The sequence below is a fragment of the Rhincodon typus genome, chromosome 24, assembly GCF_021869965.1.
Source record: "Rhincodon typus isolate 14 chromosome 24, sRhiTyp1.1, whole genome shotgun sequence".
Classification (NCBI taxonomy): domain Eukaryota; kingdom Metazoa; phylum Chordata; class Chondrichthyes; order Orectolobiformes; family Rhincodontidae; genus Rhincodon; species Rhincodon typus.
Genome location: NC_063355.1, coordinates 27,779,998 through 27,796,643, shown reverse-complemented (window position 1 = coordinate 27,796,643; position 16,646 = coordinate 27,779,998).

The window sequence follows — 16,646 nt, the reverse complement described above, 5'->3', positions numbered from 1 at the left end:
ATGTGGTAATTTATAGGATAGAAAAGCTATTTAAGTATCAATGCCAGTCATTCAAAAGTGGTGTTCATTTTCACCACATCAGCATTTTGGGTTGGAGTGGCAGAGATTATTGATATTAAGTGTTTTTGGTGAGATAGGCCTTCCAGGTGGTCCTCTGATTTCTCACATTTTGTTCCCTATCTCTACACATATTTTTCTCCCCAGACCCTTCTTTCTTTCCTGACTCATGCTAGGGCTACATTACAACATTATCTTACTTATTCTTCATTTCAGAATTGGACAGTGAAGATCTGAGTACAGTGTCTGTCTCCCCCAGTCTCTTAGATACAGTTATTTCTGGCTCCCTTGATCCCATCTGGCTGATACTTCCCCATCTCGCCAAGACACTGAGATCACAAAGGTTAATTGCCCTGTGACTTGTCAGTGCTTCACACTTCTCTGTTGTCCCCCTCAGAGGCTGAAACATTACATCTCCCACCTGTAAAACTGCTGGCTCTCAGGCTTCACCGAGCTGAACAAAGGCAGCCACCTTGCCTCACACTATCAATGATTGTCAGCCAACAAAGCCTATGCTTCCTTATTCATTTACAGCCTCTCCCCTGCTCAGTAGCTGTTCTGAATATCAACCAACAATTAGTCTTTCTGTACTAAAGCCCAGAACGTACAATAAAATGGCAACAATTCCATACCAGCTTGGAGGTCATTAGTCAAACTGGAGAAACCTAAATTAAACACCATTGCTCTTGTTCCCAGGGACAAAATGAGCACAACAGCAACCAGTTCAGAAGGGCAGCTGCAGTGACAGATGTATTTCAACCATGCATAATCCCGTCTTGTCTAACAATCAGTATATCATCCACAAGAATCATGTGATGATCAGGAAGCAAAGATATCAAGGGTGAGCTAAATGATGCATGATCGAAAGATAATTAAAACATTTCAATAGAAGAATTTGGGTGGCAATATTGAACTGAGGCCCAGTCTTCTCTCTCAGGTGGACATAAAAGATCCTATGACACCACTTCAAAGAAAAGCAGTCCAGTTATCCCAAGAGTCCTGACTAATATTTATTCTCCAATCAACATCATCAAAACAGATTCCCTGGTCATAGAGTCATAGGTCATAGAGATATACAGCACATAAACAGACTCTTCAGTCCAATTCGTCCATGCGACCAGATGTCATAGATAAATCTAGTCCCATTTGTCAGCTTTTGGCCCATATCCCTCTAACCCCTTCTCAGTCATATACCCGTCCAGATGCCTTTTAAATGTTGTAATTGTACCAGCATCCACCACTTCCTCTGGCAGCTAATTCCATACACGCACCACCCTCTGAGTTAAAAAGTTGCCCCTTAGGTCCCTTTTAAATCCTTCCCCTATCATCTTAAACCTATGCCCTCTAGTTCTTGACTTCCCCATCCCAGGGAAAAGACCTTGTCTATTTACCCTATCCATGCCCCTCATGATTTTATAAAGCTCTATAAGGTCACCCCTCAGCCTTCGACGCTCCAGGGAAAATAGCCCCAGCCTATTCAGCCTCTCCCTATAGCTCAAATCCTCCGATCCTGGCAACATCCTTGTAAACATTTTCTGAACCAGTTTAAGTTTCACAACATCCTTCCTATAGCAGAGAGACAAGAATTGCACACAGTATGCCAATAGTGGCCTAGCCAATGTCCTGTAGCTGCAACATGACCTCCCAACTCCTATATTCAATCCATGACCAATACAGACAAGCATACCAAATGCCTTCTTCACTATCCTATCTACCTGCGAGTATACTTTCAACAAACTGTGAACTTGCACTCCAAGGTCTCTTTGTGCGGCAACACTTCCCAGGACCTTACCGTTAAGTGTATAAGTCCTGCCCTGATTTTCCTTTCCAAAATGCAGCACCTCACATATAAACTCCATCAGACTCTTCTCGGCCCATTGGCCCATCTGATCACGATCCCGTTGTACTCTGAGGTAACCTTCTTTACTGTCCACTACACCTCCAATTTTAATGTCATCTGCAAACTTACTAACCATACCTCCTATGTTCACATTCAAATTATTTATGTAAATGATGAAAAACAGTGGACTCAGCACAGATCTTTGTGGCACACCGCTGGTGACAGGCCTCCAGTCTGAAAAGCAACCCTCCACCACCACCCTCTGTCTTCTACCTTCGAGCTAGTGCTATATCCAAATGGCTAGTTCTCCCTGTATCCATGTGATCTGACCTTGCTAACCAGTCTACCATGCGGAACTGTGTCGAAGGCCTTACCGAAATCCATATAGATCACGACCACTGCTCTGCCCTCATCAATCCTCTTCGTAACTTCTTCAAAAAAACTCAATCAATTTCATGAAACTTGACTTCCCACAGACAAAACCATGTTGACTATCCCTAATCGGTCCTTGCTTTTCCAAATACACGTAATTCCTATCCCTCAGGATTCCCTCCAACAACTTGCCCACCCCGATATCAGGCTTATTAACACATTGCTATTTGCGGAAGTTTGCTATGTGCAAGTTATGTCAATTACAACAATGATTGCACTTCAAATGTACTTCTTTGGCTAAATGACACCTTGGGGCATTCTGAGGGTATGGAACACTTAATGTGAGTGTTGTCTTTTTTTTTAACCAGAATAAAGAGATGCCATTTTCTCTGATAGGTGAGTCCAAGACATGGGATATTACTTTAAAATTAGATCTAGGCTTTGCAGGGGGTAATATCAGGAAGGACTTCTTAACACAAAAGATGAGGGAAATCTCAAACTGTTTCCAACAAGAAGCAGTTGAGTCTCCACCAAGACTAAGTGTCAAAATTGAGACTGAACAATCTTAGGCAAGAGGCCTGTGGATTACAGAACCGAAACAGAATAGAATAAAGTTGCAGATCAGATATGTCTTACTTGAATGGTGGTATTGACTGAAGAGGTGAATAACCTTCTCCTCTTCCTACAAAAGTGGACCCTGTCAAACTTTCCTTTGTATCACCAGGAATTTTTTTTTAATTTTCTAATCAACTTGCTCAGAGATGATGCTACCCACCTCCAGAGCAGGTAGGACTTGAACCCTGAGCTTCTTGGCTTGGAGGTACAGATACTACCACTGTGCTACAAGAGCCACATCAGCTGCAAATCTCCTAAATTTTGTTCACCTGGGTCTATTGCATTGTCAACACTAATACCAAATAAGTCGATGTATCTATATTAACTGCAGTTCCAGTAGAATTCAATTGAAAGCTTAATATGGTTGGTGATGCAATGAACTTTCATTATATATACTAAAATTCAGATTTCTGAGTTTGAAGGATGTTTCTTTTATATAGGTTGGGGTGACAGATGGGAGTTGGAGTTGATGGCAGTTTTTTTGTAAATAAAGATGTAAACAGGAAAAAAAAAGAGATGTGAATCAAGTTTCAGATTACAACTGAAGTTTGAGAGAAATAAAATAATTCAGAATGACTTTTTGAGGCAGGATTTTCCAACCAGCTTCAGGATTGTGACCAATTATGGGGACCATACATGTATTTGACAGTACTAAGACCCCTCAGCAATATTCCTGGAAGCCTGCTCCTAATGGGCTGCATCTGTAGTTTAATTATTGGGACTACAAGGCTGGTCTCATGCCCACAGCATCTTATTTCAGGGCTAAAGCCTTCAGTTCCAATACCCTCAACACTGCTGCAGTGAGTGCTCGTCTTGAGCTGGCAGTGCCTGCAGAGGAGGGCGGGGGGGAAAGACGTCCAACACTGCAATATTGTCCTTAACTGGGGCCTCATCAATAGTAATCCTCTGTTCACCTCTATTTATAGGAGGAGCAGCCAATCTGTTTCCAGGCCTACCACTGGGAAAGCTCCCTAAGAGCAAAAATGATTGGGGAACCATTTCAATGTGGCTTCCCATCACTTCCCAGTTCTTTGTAATATACTTGGCTTTGTTGTATTGCTAAGAGTCTGCTCTGATTAAAAAAAATGTAAACTTTATTCAAGAAACATCTTACAATGACTTCATCTTGCCGTGAGGCCGCAAAGTGTAAGATCATGTGACAATGCATAAAACACAGTCAGACTCAACGCCTTATACTACATCCTCCATTCCCTTCCCTTCAATTCCTCAACCCCACTAACTCACCCCCAAACCAATCTTTATAGGTCCAGAAAATTTTGCCTTGAAATATTTAAGAGAGATTCAAGTTTCACTTCTTTTCTTTCTTTATGGATGAAGAGCGGCGACCCCTTAAAACAGCAATTGGAAATATTGTGCTGGCAAATTCACTTTCTCATATTGTTCCAGTAATGAGCACTTTTCTAGCAGAGATGGATAAACAGAAGTGCTGCTGACTCCTGTATTTTCATATTATGGATACACAAGTCTCCAGAGAGAAGCCCTATTCCATCAACACTCTCAGAATGCAGTGTTTCATTGAACAGTGCCATACCTCCAAAGGTAGAAACAGAATGTAGATTGTGCAACTTAAGGTTATGGCAGCCAATTAAATTTGTTTCCATGCACACTGCTTGTTTTGAGGTTGATTTTGCGTCCCTTACTCAACACTTTCATCTTCTTGGTTTTTGATTATTGCACTCTTCAATTCACAGAGACTGGTTAGTTTAAGGCTGCGTTGTAAGTCCCTGGTTATTATATATTATTTATTCAGAGGATGCGACATCACTGACTGAGCTAGCATTCATTGCCATCTCTAATTTCCCATAGGGCAGTTAAGAGTCAACCATATTGCAGTGGACCCAGAGTCACACATAGGCCAGACCAGATAATGACAGCACATTATGTTCTCTCAGGAACATGAGTGAACTAGATGGGTTTTTATGTTCATCGACAATGGTTACCATTATGTCAGCTATTTAATCCAGAAGTTTTATTTAAATCAAATTTCACCATTTGCTTTGGGGGCTTTGAACCCACACACCAGGACATTGGCCTGGGTTCTGGATGGCTAAATCAGTGACATTACCACAAAACCAACATCTCCCCAAAGAGAACATTTGTCCTGCTCTCAGCCTTGTCCTTTACTTGCCATCCCTCCCAAGACAAGACATCCTTTTAAGTCTGCACATTGGGAGCTACAACAGAAGCTTTCTGCGCTGTTAAGATGAGTTTAAATCACAATTTTCAAGCTTTGTTATATAATAACAACTGGTGAAAAGGAAATGGATTCAAGGATCTGGATGATGCACTGTCTTTCTCTCTCTCTCTCTCTCTCTCTCTCTCTCTCTCTCTCTCTCTCTGTTTCATACTTCCTGAAAACCTGCATTGATTCATGCTAGGAGAATTTAAATAGCATTACATTATATCAACTTGCTTTCCGATCCATATTACAGCATCCCCTGGTTAACAAGCCATGTCCTGCCTTCAATTTAACTACACACATTCTTTCCTTAACAATCAACTAGCTGCCATTCCCCAGTTATTAATCTACAACTAATGATAACCTGTTAGGAAAACCCAAACACCTAGTGTTTGCCCATTCTTTTATTCCTCTCTTAAGTGTTCAAGCTCATTGGAAAATGATCCAAAGTGGCCATCATTCAGGAGTGAGCTTTGACATTGAAAATCAGCAAACTATTAAATCACAAATGAACTCAACCTTGTCCTGTGTGTTTTTCAAATGCTTGCACAGATCACTAGATAGTGATTATGAACTGTCACCATGGGAAGACCGCCACCTGTGAGTTCCCCTTGAAGCCAATCACCATCCTAACTTGGAAATACATTACTGTTCCTTCACTGTTGCTGGATCAAAATCCTGGAATTCCCTCTTTAAGGGCATTTTGGGTCAACCTACAGCACATGGACTGCAGCGGTTCAAGAAGGCAGCTCACCACCACCTTCTCAAGGGCAACTAGGGACAGGCAATAAATGCTGGCCTAGCCAGCGATGTCCATATTCCACATGTGAATAAAAAGATGATTAGGGATGGAATACAGAATCCTCCCATTCCCTATTACACCATTGTTTAAGCTTAATGAGACACTACAAGCATCAATATCTTTCTCCAACACCCCAGTTGAAGTAAAACAAAAAACACTGTGTAACAAAATAAAATGTTCAAAACTCTAAATAAATTACAATTTTTGAAAGGCTTCTCGATGGTTATATGAATAAGAAGAGTTAGAGGGATATGGGACAAAAGCTGGCAAGTAGGACTAGGTCAGATTGGGATGTCTGGTCGGTGTGGATGAGTTGGACCGAGTTGGACCGAAGGGTCTGTTTCCATGCTATATGACTCTATGACTCAATGACTCTAAAATATTCTTTTGTGCCAAGGAAAAGGGACACGACTTCAAATAGAATCTACTCAGATCAATGAATGAAAAATTATTTAAGTTTTAGTATTGACTTGCCTCTCAGATGAATAATACAGCATGGTGGTTTTTGAAGATGGGGTAGGTACAGTGGCAAATACAAAATTAGTCTACTCACATGGCACTTTGTAAGAAACCAGCTGTTCTCATTTATTATTTTATTCAATATACATAGCATCAGACTGTAAAGATTCCCTCTTTGAAATAGCTTTTCTAGACTTATAATACAAGTCAGAATTTGGTTTCATCAATAGAAGAGGACCATAAGACTCTAAGAGATTAGGAGCAGAATTAGGCCATTCAGCCCATCAAGTCTGCTCCATTATTTGATCATGGTAATATGTTTCTCATTCCCATTCTCCTACCTTCTCACCTTATCAATCAAGAACCTATCTACCTCTGTCTTAAATGCACTCAATGCCTTGGCCTCCACAGCCTTCTGTGGCAATGAGTTCCACAGATTCACCGCCCTCTGGATGAACAAATCCCTCTTTATCTCATTTCTAAAGGGGCATCCCTTCAATCTGAGGTTATTCCCTTTGGTCCTAGTCACTCCGACTAGTGAAAACATCTTCTCCATATGAACTCTATCCAATATTCTGTAAGTCTAAATCAGATCACCCTTCATCCTTCTAAATTCCATCGAGTACAGACTTGCAATCCTCAACTGCATCTCGTATGACAAGCCCTCCATCCCCAAGGTTATTCTTATAAATCTCCTTTAGACTCCTCCAATGCCAGCACATCCTTCCTTAGATAAAGGGCTCAAAACTGCTCACAATATTCCAAATGCGGTCTGACCAGGGCCTTATACAGCCTCAGCAGTTCATTTCTGCTCTACTATTCTAGCCCTCTTTAAATGAATGCTAAGATTGCATTTACTTTCCCAACATCCAACTGCAACTGCATGTTAACTTTAAGAAAATCCTGAACAAGGAGTCCCAAGTCTCTTTGTGTTTCAGATTTCCGAAGTATATCCCTATATTCTTCGTAACCGAGTACATAATCTTACACTTTCCTACATTGTACTCAATCTGCCATTTCTTTACCCACTCTCCTGGCCTGTCCAATTCCTTCTGCAGTTTCCCGGCTTCCTCAACACTGCCAGTCCCTCGACATATCTTTGTGTCATCTGAAAACTTAACAACAAAACCCTTAGTTCCTTCATTCAGATTGTTAAAACCAAATGTGAATAGTTATGGTCCCAGTCTTGACCTACTGCAGAACTTCACTAGTCATCAGCTACCATTTTGAAAAAGACCCATTTATGCCTACTGTCTGCATTCTGCCAGTCAGCCAATCCTCTACCCCATACCAGTATTTTGCCCCTCATACCAGGGGCTCTTATCTTATTTAGCAGCCTTCTGTACAACACTTTGTCAAAGGTCCTCCAGAAATCCAAATAGATCACGTCCACTGGCTCTCCTTTGTCTAATTTACTCATTATCTCCTCAAAGAATTTTAATAGATTTGACAGATGTGAACGCCCGTTGATGAAGCTGTGCTTACTCAGCCTTTTTTTACCATGCACTTCCAAGTAAAAAGGAAATCCATGAGGGGAAAAGAGAAGTAAAAAATAGTTAGGTGTTTTTACTGTAATAAAGTAAGCCATATGAAGTTGCAGTGTTGGTGGTTTAGAAAGAGAGATGTGGGAAAATGGAATAAACATGTGAGTTTTATTGAAATAGTAAAGGAAAGCACAGTGGAAGCTAAAAAGCTGCAAAAGAATGTACAAGCCAATCAGGGGTTGGTTGAGAAAAAAGTGCCAGATCTCTTTAAAGAATTTACTTCTGTGAGTAAGGTTTACTCATGAATGCCAGGAGAAGTAGGTGAAGAAATTAATGTTTGAAGAGATAAGTAAATCTTTAATGGTGAGGGATGAAGACATATGTAATCCAGAAGGAATGTTGCCAGAAAATGTGGTAATATGTGGAATTTGTGATGAGAAGATGAATGTTCCATTATATAAACTGAGATTGGAGAATCCGGTGAAAAGTGGTGAATTGGTGGTACGACTAATAGAAAAATTCTCAGTTCCAGGAATACAATTCATCCTAGATAATGATATAGCTGAATCACAGGTGGGAGTGACGCCTACTTTGGATAAAAGCCAGTGGAAAATCAGGCAACTGACATATTACGAGAAGTATATCCTGGGATTTTATTTCCTGACTGTATGGTAACAAGGTCACAAATCCACAGGTTAAAACAAGGGGAGAAATCAAGGAGTAAAGATAAGGAAGTTAAAGTTCAATAATCAGAGACTATGTTTGATCAAATGTTTGAGAAAAAAGCAAGAACAGGTGTAGGACAAAGTGGATATTTTTAGTTCAGAAAAATTAACTGAATTACAATGGAAAGATGAAAAACTAAAGCAGTTGTATCAAAATGCATACACAGAAGAAGAACCTGAGTGTATCCTAGAACGTTACTATCTTAAAAGTGAAGTATTGATGAGGAATTGGAGACTATTACATATACAGGCAGATGAGAAATGGGCAGAAGTTCATCAAGTTGTGTTACCGGTTGTTTATAGGAAGGAGGGGGGGCACATGAATTACCAGAAAGAGGTCATTTGGGAAACTCAAGCCAAAATAAAAAAACATTTTTATTGGCCTGGACTGCATAACGACAAGATTTGACTTTTGCCAGATGTGTCACACGTATCAGGCAATTGGAAAACCTCAGGCAATGATAAATATCCTTTCCTGCATTTGAGGAACATTTTACAAGAGTCTGAATTGATTGTGAAGGACTCTTACCCAAAACAAAAAGTAAGAAACAGTATAACAGATGTGTCTACTAGATTTCTAAGAGGCCATTCCATTACACAATATCACAGCTAAAAAAATTGTAAAGAATTACTCAATTTTCTTACTAAATGTACAGAAATACATTCGGATCAAGAGTCAAATTTTACACTCCTGGGTACAACAAGCTCATTAACAACTTAATTTAACTCCATCTCCAAACACAAACTCCTCAGGGATTCCCCCTTTAGCTGCATAATAGTATTAATTCCCATGCTTCTGTATCCTTAAGAGACAACATTCAGTCTTTCTCTCTTCGTCTATTTGGTTTAGTCCTAACTTGGTCTCCTGCATTCCTCCAGGTTAATTAAATCTCTGGGTTATTGAATGATAGACTCTCTGGGTTCCAATTCCAAGGGCTTCCCAATTTATTAATGTACGACTTGCAAATGCTCATATGCATGTACAAGATCCCAAATTGTGATTAATTTTAAGGATCCAATATGTGAAGGTTTGCTCATAATTACAAACAGATATTTGTGTTTCCACTTACATATAAATAGACTCATATACATATTCAGGAATGGAACCTATTCGTTACCCAGGATCTCCTGTATAAATGAATACATCATCCATGAGTTTCAGCTATGTTTCAACATAGACTTGAACACAAAATCCAGGCTAATGCTTTCATGCAGTGCTGAGAGGTGGATACAATCTAAGAGGTGACAACTTTTGATGAGACACTTATTCCAAAGCCCAGCTGACTTTCTTGAGTGAAGACAATAGATCCCATGACATTATTTCAAAGAAGAGCAGGGGAATTATTCCTGGTTACTTTACAACATGTGTATACTTAACTAAAGTCACTAAACCCATGAAAGTGTAAAATTCAATTTGTTACCCAACAAAATCAACTTCGTGGAGGTTATTAACAACCAGTTGATGTAATATGATGGACAACATGATGTGGTTTGAACATTGTGAGATGCCATGATAAAACTGCCTGACCCCAATTATATGCACATTCAGGGAAGAACGATGGTAACATTCAGAGGAATAAATTTCAAATGCCTGATACAAGTCACTCAGCTTTCTGCAGTGCAGCATTACTTTCTCTATGACACATTTGTTATTTAAGATCCTATGACACACTCAGAGCACTGTCTGTGCTTTTACAATCGGGCCTACTTTGAGATCTATTCATTTAAACTCTCAACTAAATAAGGTGGAGGAGAAATTGAAGTAATTTTCTTATCTTTCCCTTGTATGGATTAGTCAATAAACAGAATATTTATCACTAGGCTACTGTGGATTATTGATTGTCCCACAGGCAAAGCAATATCTTTTAATATTCTGTGTATTGATCCAAAATTCTCTGAGCCTTTCTACTTTCAATAACAGGTTTGAAGGAAACTTTGATTGGAAAGTACAAGTCTTCCTAAGGTTATCCAACTTGAAGCATATTCTCATGGAGAGAATCTTTGTAGTTTCTCATCAACAGCTTTCATTATAAGGAAAGATTTCTTTGGGGATCCTCTGATCAATGAACAATAGAACCAGTCCCTCACAGCACTGTAAATGAAGATTGGGTGCTACTCTGCTTTCCTACCTTCTCCTCTTTATTACTGAGAGGCCGCTACTGTTACACTAGTCGTTACTGGCTTATGATTTAATTGAGTTGTTATTGTTTAGTATCCAATACTCAATGAATAGAATTGACTCAACGAAGATAAACTTTGAAACAGACCTGGGAGAGAAATAAGACTCAGCCCCTGAATGATTAACAACCGGATCTTCAGGGAATGGAAGTCGTCATCAGATTGGGAGTTGGTTAGGAGTTATGAGTTTTTTTTCTGTCTAACATCTCCTGGGTAACTAGTCAATTAAGTGTATTGGAGTTGTCCAAAATGTCTGAATCTAGCTCAGGGTTCGGAGACATCTGCACAGTGCCCCTGGAATCAGAGGAGTTTCTCTTCAGAAGTTTAAACTTCCAGGGCAGTTCCAATATAGGGACGCCTTTTGGGTCTTCATATTTATCTTGGGTTATTCATCCATTCTCTGAGACCCAGAGACTGTATACTTGATTTAATGTTAAAAAACAACGTTCCAAAACAATTAAAGCATGTTGGTAAATTGAATCAAAATTTAATGTTAGGTCTTTACAATGCATAAGGCATATTGCTATTGGAGCCTTCCACTTGGTAACTCACAAGAAAATATGGGCAGCTTCCCAAACTTGTTCGCATTCTCCTTCATCAGAAAACTAAAGTGTGGAAAGCCAGAAAAGCACAAAACAGAAAAAGGTATTGGTTACCTTCGTGATGCAAGACAAAGAGTTACATGCTGAGCTGTTTAAACGTTAAAAGTCATTGCATGAGTATTGTGTGTCACTTTCTGAAATCTCCCCTATCCATCAATGGATTATTTCAACTCTACATTGACTATTATAAACAGCCAACCACCCGTGCAGTAAATGCTTTCTGTTCGCTGAAATTTTAAGACACAGCATCTGAGGGATTCAAGCTTACGTTTTTTGGACTGAATACGTGGACCAGTCATTGAGTCATAGAGTCACACAGCGCAGAAGGCACCGACAATAACGACCACTAAAGATGCACTAATCCCGATTTCCTACACTTGTCCTATATCCTTAAATGTTATGATATTTCACAAACAGAATTTGACACAAAACATCAATTTCACTTGAAATTAGATATCATTGTTCCCATGTATTACAGGAAAAGGACAACTGATGAGCCATAGTCAGTTTTAACTGGTAAGTGAACATGCACAGTTCCATAAAATGGATGATGCCACTTGATGTCACTCTGCTTAAGACCTTTCTGACAGCATTAAAAATTAATGTGTTGAGCTGGATTTTCCTATAAGCTCAGCAAAAACTGATTACTGCGTTTTTGCACTTTTAGAAATGCACATCAGGCCCACGTGACTTTTCTGGAATTTTTGTTTCTTCGATTGCTTGGGTTCATGGTATATCTTGTGAGACACGATGCCATGCATGGGGATTGTGCATGCAGAGGCATGTCAGTTTTAAGGCTTGACTCCATTCCCTAACACAGCAGCCCTACTTCCTAGTGTTTGAATACTCCTTAAATGGTACTCCTCACTGGCCCACCCTGCAACCCCCACCCCCACCCATGCCAGTGCAAGTTCCGACAGATCTCCCATGCCACCCATTACCATTTCAGATTGTCATCCATCATCTCCACCCCAGGCCTTCCGTGCCCTTGCTGATTGCTCATTCCAGAACGTGCCAACCCTCACTTCTTATTCATTATTCACTTAAACCTCTAATCTAATAAAACCTTGAATTGAAATCATTGATACTGGGAAAATAACTACACCATTTTAAATATAATCACAATTCTTTAAATGCCATTCAGGATTTTAAACAAACTAGAAACCTCTTTGAAGTCTTATTCGTGAGGAGTAGATGGAGACCTATAGTAATCATTAAGTTGGGTGGTTCCAGTTGAGCATTCGGTCTGGAGAATCTGGTTCCAAAAGTTAGCTAAAGGGAATTGTACCATTTCCATTTCCTTTGCTGATTTAGATTTGCCTCCAGCAATCAGCAAGAAAAAGAGGCTTCTTCCATCTACAAACATGGGGGTGCCTGGTGGATACTCTTCAGCTGGGATCTTCACAGCACACATCAGCCAATAGAATGAAAATACTAGACAAGCACAATGAAACCTGAGTTGCAGTTTTTTTTGCCAGGAGCAAAGGACTGAACAATCCCCACCTACCAACACCACCCTGCACTTGGCTAAGCTCGTCCTCACCAGGTTAGAGGAGTAGCCATGAGTACCCACATGGGCCCCAGTTATGCCTGTTTCTTTGTGGGGTATGTGGAATATTCCTTGTTCTAGTCCTATCCAGACGCCTCTCACTACTCTTTCTCCAATATATTGAGCATGCTTCCCTCTCTCGGCCGGAATTGGAAAAGTTCATCGATTTTTCTTCCAATTTCTACCCTGCCCTCACTTTCACCTGGTCTATCTCTGACTCCTTCTTTCCCTTCCTTGGCATCTCTGTTTCCATTTCTGGGGATAGACTGGCCACTAATATCCATTATAAACCCACCAACTCCCACACCTACCTGGACTATATATCCTCACAGCCTGCTTCCTGTAAAGACACCATTTCATTCATCCAGTTCCTCCGTCTCCATCACAACTGTTCCAATGAGGCCAACTTCGACAAGGGAGCCTCGGAAACGTCCACCTTTTTCCTCAACCGAGGATTCCCCAGCACCATTGTTGACAGGGCCCTCAACCAGATCCAACACATCTCCCGCAATTCTGCCCTCACCCCCCTCTCTCTTCCTTCCCACAACAGCGATTGGATTCCCTTTGTCCTTACCGACTATCCCACCAGCATCCACACCCAGAAGATCAGCAGCCACCATTTCTGCCACCTCCAGCAAGAAGCTACCACCAGACACATATCATCCTCCCCTCCATTGTCCAACTACCACAGGGAACGTACCCTCTGGGACACGCTGGTCAACTCTTCCTTCACCCCCAACAAAACCCACAGCCCCAGGACACCTTTCCATGCAACCACTGTAGGTGTAACACCTGCCCATTTACCTCATCCCTCCCCAGTATCCAAGGGCCCAAACATACTTTCCAGATGAAGCAGTTCTTCACCTACACTTCCCAGAATCTAGTCTACTAATCACTACTCACAATGTGGTGTCCTCTACATTGGGGAAACAAAGCATAGACTGGGCAACCGCTTCATATGACATCCACGCTCTGCACGCAAAAAAGACCCTGAGTTTCCAGTTGCCTGCCATTTTAACACACCACCCTGTTCCCTGGCCAACATCTCTGTGTCTGGCTTGCTGCAGTGTTCCAACAAAGATCAGCACAAGCTGGAAGAACAACACCTCATTTTCCGCTCGGGGACCCTGCAGCCCTCTGGACTCAATATTGAGTTCAATAATTTTAGGGACTGAACTCTCCCGTGTCCTAGCCCCCTACACCACACACTAGGCCTTGTTATCACATAGCTTGCCATTACACACTACCTATTGTTAGCCATTAACAGTCTCCTTTAAAAGCTATTCACCCTCCTAGCCAGATTGTTATTAACTCCTTTGTCTGTCCAACTTCTCTTCACTCTCTTTGGGCTCAATTCCCATCTATCGTTTACTCCTTAGCCCCTGCCCTCACTCTATCTTCTGCTTTTGAACCGACATTTTCCTACCTACCATCAGTTCTGAGGAAGGGTCACCAGACCCAAAACATTAACTCTGATTTCTTTTCACAGATGCTGACAGATCTGCTGAGCTTTTCCAGCAACTTCTGTTTTTGTTCCTGATTTACAGCATCCACAGATCTTTTAGATTCTATTTTGCAATTTATTTTATTTTTTCTTGTATATTCTTGGGAGAGAGTAACAATCAAACATGCTTTTCATCCAGAACTGTTTCCTTTTACCTCACATCATGCTCACAGTCTGGGGTATAACTCACAGGAGATGGTTTCTGCTGATGTGGAATGACTCGATGTCTGAAGCACAGGAGATTACAGTTCAGTTTGGGCATTACAATTTCTTTATCTAAAGTTATTTGGCACCTTCCAGTTGTGACATTCCATCGTCTCTCTCAGGACTGAATATAATTCCCACAGGATTTCTCCAGACAGTTACTGAATTATATTTTCAGAATTTACATCCCCAGCCTTTTGTTTTTTTACAAAGAGCCAGTCTTATTTTAAAATATGCAAGTAATTTGAGACTATGACCTAATTTCATGATACCAATTACTGCTGAGTTCTGTACGAAAAGGTTTCAGTTTCAATTCCATTGTAATGAGGCCCAAAGCCCAATTTCTGTGGGGACTCTGGTCACATCAATAAGGAGAAGGAAATTTTGGAGCCTCTGGGCAAAATTTGTTCTATAGCAGTTAAAGTGTTTTGGCTATGAGGTTCATGATGTCCAATCGTCCATGGCTTGGAGCAACCTATGCTCTTCCACTGGGATGTTGGACATCTTTGTTGAGGAATTTTGTGTCCAGAGAGGCTGAACTGTTCAGCTGCCTAACCCTTCTGATGCTGCAACCCAGTAAGTGGGTCCCACACTGTAGCCATCAGTTACCCACTCTGACTTACACATCAGGATTCGTCTAGTTTCTCGGGGCAGGAGAGAAGAATTGGAAGTGGCACAGATATAAAGCAAGTTTAGGATTTAATGTAATGTAAATTGTGAAAGTAAGTAGGCACCACTCAACAGTGAGATTCTGAAGAAGTCACCATTTCATTCTTGAGGGGAAGTTTGGGAAATTTTCTCCCAATGTCGAGAATCTGATTGTTTTCATTCTCCATTGTATTTTCCCCCTTTTCTTACCATTCCTCATGCCACATCAGAGGGGAGTGTGGGAAATGCCACCCCCTGTCCTTATTAAAACTGTGTGGTCGAATACTTAAACTTTACTTTAACCTGTACACGGAGAAAGGAAAATGGAGGATGATAGGAAGATTTATTAAAAAAGGGAAAAATACACAGAATGGTCGAAAAGGAAAATGTCTTGTGTGCTTTTGAAACTGTGGAAAATTTGCTTCCTCCACAGACCACCAGAGATCACTTATGGTGTATAAGTCAAATATTGCAACTCATCTGTTGTTGTGTTGGTCCATTTCCTCATGAGTTGATGCATGAACTGAGATAGTCTGTTCTTCAGCTTCTGCATGGGAATTAAGGTCAGAATAAATGCTGTGCAAACATTCAAAACCCAGATAATTATGTGAGCTGTAGGCACTTTTATGATCTACATATGTTGTACCGTAAAATCATTATTCATTAAAAACAAACTTCACAGACATATAAATAAATAATAACCATCATAGCATTAACTGTCCTATTTTTAGGTCTCTTATTCAGAACAATCCACAGGATATGCTATGATCCAACAATGAATTAAAACTAATAACTACATTAAGGTTTAAAAACATTGTAAGCTCGAGCAGATGTTCAGCTCCCACTAACAACCAACCTCCAGCCTTCAGTGTTTATTCAATTCATTGTCAAACATTGATTGAAAAGAAATAAAAAGAGAAAGTGCTGGTGTAATTCAACACGTCTGGTATCATCTATGGAAAGAGAAACAGAATTTATGCTTCAAATCTGGTATGCCACTTCTCCAGAAATGAAGGAGATTTATATCAGACTGAGAAGAGTAACTCTTCCTCACAGAGATGCTACTAGACCTGCTGAGGTTCACCAGCACTTACTGTTTTTATTTCAGATCTCCAGCATCTGCAGTAATTTGCTTTCATTGTTTAATAAGAGATTGATTGTGAACCTTTAGGAATAACACAGCAAGGGGATAATTATCTTGCTAAAATTGATGGTAAAAGATCTACAATGGTCTCAACTTGGCATTAGTAGACTTAACACCCCATGAACATTCACATTCTGCCCATTGCACTTTAACAAAAATGTAGCTGTGGTAAGATAAAGGCGGTGCTGTCCCATGAGAGAGAGAAAGGGAGGCAACTGGGAGATAGTAGGAACTGCCGATGCTGGAGTCTAAGATAATAAAGT